This window comes from Nesoenas mayeri, assembly GCF_963082525.1.
Source record: "Nesoenas mayeri genome assembly, chromosome: 5".
In the NCBI taxonomy this organism is placed as follows: Eukaryota; Metazoa; Chordata; class Aves; order Columbiformes; family Columbidae; genus Nesoenas; species Nesoenas mayeri.
The window spans coordinates 11,681,304-11,686,939 of record NC_137548.1 but is presented as its reverse complement, the minus strand read 5'-3'; positions in this window follow the sequence as shown (position 1 = coordinate 11,686,939).

Below are 5,636 nucleotides of genomic sequence, written 5' to 3'. Positions count from 1 at the left end.
CGGCATGGCCTTGTGCCAGAGGCAGCCACCTCCCTGGGGACATCGCTGTCTGTCCGGCCCTCACAGTCCCTCTCATCACTCCTGGTAGGATCTAAATCACAGTCAAGCAGATCCTACCTGAATAAAAGTGTCCACGTGGTGAAGGAAACCACAGCAAACCTTTGCTGTAAGAGTTCAGCTGCGTAGGCACGGCCTCCCGGTGATGCTTCTGTTTTTTAAACTGCATTTTGTAGCTATCAGTCTTTTTTACACAGTTCAACATGGAGATTTGGGTCTCTCGTGACACCTGGGGATGCTGTGGTCTGAGACTCAGCAGTGTGTGCTTTAGCCAGCACCATGCTGGATATGCCCAGGGCACACAGCAGAATGAAAAATGGATCCCTGAATGTGATGAAAATTCAGTGCTCAAACACATTTCAACCTGCAGCTGGAAGCCTTGAGGGTTTGGACCCATTAGCTGGGTTTAAAAGGAGATTATTTTGCCTTCCAGCAAGCGCGCTTGGTGCAGGGAGATCTCTGCTCAGGGTCCCTGGTTCCTCTTCTCGGGACCTCACTCCTGTCCCCTGGGCATCATCACGAGGCGCAGTCCTGAGCAAACAGCTCCCCATCCCCTCTGCTGAGCTGTCTGAGATTTCTCCTCCCACCTGTGCCCGTCTGACAGTTGTGAGACCCTCTTGGACCTACCTGAGGATTTATCGTGTTATTCCCTGCAGTGAGAGAGCATTTCTTCTAGAGGCACAAGGGGAAAGAGGTTCAGTGCCAATGTGGGATGTCCCTGGGGAGGGGATCAGGCAGGAACCCCATGGCTGGGGAGTCGCGCTGGTCCACTTCTAAGGAGAGTCGGGCAGTTGGCACCGAGGGGCCTCGTTAGCAGTGGCGTTTGCAGCCTGGCATGTGTCAAATATCCTCAGCTGCCTACAATGTCAGGCGGCACTTCATTACGGGAGCAGGTCTGATGGGTGAGGCTGAAATTATGGAGATGTATGCTAATTTATGCAAATTTACACTCTACTGGGTTTTCGGTAGGGCTTGTTGGCATATTCCATAAGGAAGCAGCTATTTTAAGTTTATTATGTTTTGTTCTAGTCTCTGGAAGACATAATCCCTTCTCAAAGGCCTGGGAATTCATCATTAGGTGCATCAGAGCCCTGACAAAGGGTGATGGGCCCTGCTGCTCCCTCCCCTCAGAGAGGCCTCCAGTAACGGGCAGGGCAAGCAGGTAGGACACAAAGCATGAACCTGGCAGGGAACAAGACTGTCTCCATGACCCTGGTTGCTGCCGCCGCTTTGCAAGCAGGGCAGAGCCAGGGCTGGCAGAAGGTCTGTGCTTGCGGGTTTCATCCACGCACATCTCTGCTGAGGGTGTCTCTCTGGCAGCGCTGGGATGAAAAGCAACTTTCCAGGGCAGGAGCATCTGCTGCAGCTGTCAGGCACTTGGTACCAAGTGAAGCAGCCACCAGCACCGTTGAAATGCAGAGGAAGCCATCAGCTGCTGCAGGTGGTGGCTGACACTGGCAAGTTGGGAATAACCATGTCGCGCCATCCTGTGGTCCTGCTACAAGCGCATCTCTGTGGAGTGCAGTGACCTGGGGCTGGGCCCCCCAAACTTACCCCACAGCACACAGAGCACTCCGGTGATGCGAACCCAAGCAGTAAACCCTGACTCCAAGCCCTCATATGGACCCTACAAGGCCGGACAAGTCCCCACAGCCCAGGGGCCAGTGTGTACACGGTGCAGCAACATCTGTGATGTTCCCATGGTGCTGCGATCAGCTGCAATGTCCGCTGGCCCCGCAGAGCCGCTGGGCCTCGCTGCCAAGGGGGCGTTTGTATCTGTATGTGTGTTTTACTTGCTCCTTGGGAGAACCTTTTGTGCTCTTTTTCCCTTTCAAATCAGTTCATTGCAAGTGACTGAGTCCCCTCTAGCTTACAAGCCTTTGACTAAACATGACTGACTTTCCCCGCTGGTGCAGCACTGCATGCTGGAGGCTGTTGCTCAGAGCGGCCCCTCACCCCAGCCCTGCCTTGTGCCAGGAGAGGGCTTGGGGCCATTCCCCCAGCAGCTGCTCATCCTGGAGCGAAACGCTTCCCTCCCGCTGCTGTTTATTGGGCCCCTCGCTCCAGGATCATGAGGCGTCTTCACGGCAGCATCTCACACAACATATGGAGAAGGTGAGAGGCAAGAGCACCCTGTGGCCATGTTCCAGGGGAGGTAACAACCTTGTGGCAAAAGGGACCAGCGCACAAGATGGTGTCAGGATGGCGTTTATCCCCCGCGAGCAGCTCTGCGACCCACCTGGGCATGCGGGGATGTCGGCGTGGGCCGCGGGCAGGCCTGTGCCCATGAGATGGGATGGTCCCAGGGGACAGAGGGACGCCGGGCACCCTGCGGCACGGCTCACCGCCCGGTAACACCTCCGTACTGCGGTGTATGGATTTACTGCTGGCGAGGCTTCGTTTTTAAAATGCATTAGCTGCTCGAGGTCACTTACAATAGAGGCTTTAATTAAAGTAGAGATCAATTTTTGTCAGCGTGCTAGCAGAGCACAGTCTGTACTTTTCCTTCAGGAGCCACATTCGCCTGCTCGTACAGAAAGCGTCACAGGGAGGGGGGAGCTCTGCAGAAATATGGCAGCGCCAGAGTCAGTTTGCGATGCTGGGGGCCAACAGCTGCTTTCCAGCAGCTGTATCCACAATCACTGCCCTGTGCACAGGCGCACGCAGACAGCCCGTGGTGCAGACAGGGTAACGCCACGGGTTTCGGTGCGTAAAGCTCTCTCCTGGGATCCTGCCTAAGCAAGGAATTTAATTCACAGACACCTTTGGTAAGCAGCGCATTAGATGGGTGGTTTATGTCACTGAGGCTGTGCACCGCTCGGCTGGGCACCTGATGGCTTTGTTTTGCTCTTGGTCCTGAGAGTCAGGGGTCCCTGCTGTGACAGACTAATGCAAAATGCATTAGTGTTAATGGCAAGATCTCAGGAGTCATTGTTTCCCACAGTCTTAAAAAGCAACTTGCACAGTATTAACGGACACAGACTCATATCATTGTTCCTTCCCTCCACGTGTTACAGCTGCTCACAGAAGTTGTGCAAATCCCGATTCGGACAGTGCAGCAGGCAGCAGTGCTCAAAATACCACAGAGCCTACAAACAGACTGGGACAGATGCTTTTTTTGTGGTTGTTTGTGGCAGGAGGCAGCAGCAGCGAGACGTGGGCTTCGGCAGGGACTGGCCAAGGCGCTGCAGGGTGGCAGTGGCCATCTCCTGCACCAGCATGCAGGGCTCTGCACTGCTCTTCCTCACGGGACCGCAGAGCAGGGACTGCGTAAGAGACCGGAAAGCAGGCGATGCTGCAAAAAAATCCGAGTGCTTTATCTGTGAGGAACCAACCAATAAAGCTGCATAAACGTGCGTAGTCAGGTGACAAAAAAAGTGCTGCAGCTTATTGGGGAGCAGGGAAAATATTTGCTGCAAGGATGGGGAACCGGCTGATTCCTGAGTTCATGTTCCTCCTCTGGCTGGAGCGCAGCACTGCAGCTCCCGCTCGCTGAGCACGTCCTGCTGTTTTCTGCTCCTGTCCTCAGCTCACCCCGCCGGAATGCAGGTCTGAGCATCGTTCACAACTGCGACATGCTCTGCCAACATTTGGCTTTCTCTGGCACCCCGCGACAGACGTGCAGCTGATGTCCACTCTTGTCATCAGCCCCTGCGCACAGAAATCCGTTTGAGGGGCTTTGCCAGGGAGCACTGGGGTGCTGCTGGCTCTTCCCAAGCACTGTGCCTTCCCTCCTGCCGCCCTGGTCCTCATGGCCCGCTCCTGCGAACCAGAGCTCGCTGGCCCTGTGCTGCCGCTGGGAAAGGGCTGTAGTGGCTGCAGCTCTTGAGCTGTGAGGAGCACAGGGCTGCTGAGGAGGGGTGTAAAGGGAAATGGAGACGGGAGCCACGTTTACAGACAAGGCATTCCAGACCTGCTGCAAGGGCTGAGCAGGTGAACGGTACTCTCATTCCTGCCTGCTGGAGCTGCTTCGTGCAGGGCAGGCGGGGTGCACACCTGAACACGAGATGCTCCAGTAGCGCAGCATGCAAGAGTACCATCTCTCTTTTTTTTTTTCCCTTTTAAAATAGACTGAACTCAGCAGCAAGAGAAAGTTTGTGGGTATGACGTGAAACCTTTCACTGTTTCTTTGCTTAACTCTCCTAAGGGCACCGTTCAGTCCCCACAGTCACCTCTTCCCTCAAACGCTTCCCTGCTTCTCAGTGCTTTATTTAGATTACCACTGCCAGCCCTTACGATTTTTATGTGCTGCTTTCTCCTGAGGATGCCTAATTTGGCGCTGTGGAGAACAATGAGGGTGCCTGGACATCAAGCACTTCCACGCTGAGGTCCCCTCCCCGTGTTTTGGCTGGGTCAAGCACTTCCCCTGCAAACATGAAGCGAGTGCTTACACCCCCTTCCCAGCAGATCGCGTCTATTTCGGAAGCTGTTTGCTCTCAGCACATCTGTGCTATAGCCAGAGGTGGTGGCAGATGGGTTTAGCTTTTGCGTAGCAAGTGACAACAGGATGCATTTCAAAATCCACAGCCTTTGGGGGTGAAGATGCGTGCTGGAGATGATGGACATGTTCTGGTGAGCCGTACGCCCATCACCCTGGCTTTGGGACATGGTGTAATGTCTGCGTGGGGTAGGCAGGCCAAATTATCCTCATTCCTTGCATAACTCAATTCCTCACTTGTGATATCAGACTGGTAGCCTGCAGGGCGAAGAAAGTGCGCTGTCAGAGGAACATGTCACACTGAGTCCTGAATTTCTGCACTTCTGAAAGTTCTCCTGAGGGCTTAGGAAGATTCTTTAGGCAACCAGCATCAGAAGCCTTACGGCAACAGAAGATTTGCTGTGGTGGAGGACTTGGGGAGGAATTCTGCTCGGCCAGACTTGAGGGGAAAAAAAATAACAAATAATGTATTCATACCGAGCAATTAATTTATTTTTCTAGAAACGTTCTGCTGCTTAAATTATAACCAAGCCCTGGCATTGCTGAGTGCTATGATTTAATACCCTCATAATTAAAGACTTTGTTGTCATCCGAAGTCCTCACTGTGCAGAGAAAAATCAGCTCAAGAGCAGTAGAAATGCTTTTTAAAAGTCAAAGGCTGATTAGCATGAACACTTGTGAGAAGGCTTCCGGCACACAGCCCTCAAACCTCCCGCCAGCCGTCACCCCCACCCCCTGGGCACCTTCCCAAGCTGACCCATCCCAGCCTGGTGGCCTTGCCCAGGAAGGTTTGGTCGAGGAAGAACAGCCAGGTCCAAAACATCCACCTGGGCCTGCACCACTAAGAGAACCTGGAGTAAGAGGGGCGAGACAAACACAGGAGGGATCCAGGAGGAGCTGGGCGCTCCGTCAGGGATGAGGGACACTTACCCAGGACACACTAGTGAAGATGTTGGCTCTGCTATAGCTACAGAGAGTTCTGTGGTGCTCAAACACTGAGCGTGAGGGGAGCTTTAAAAAATCCTCTCTTAGGGGCTGCACCACTCACACGACAATCCTGGAGATGCTTCTAGGTGTTTCTTTGGGACCACTGCTTCGACAGCAAGTCAAAAGTCTTTATCGTTTCATCACACCTCAGATG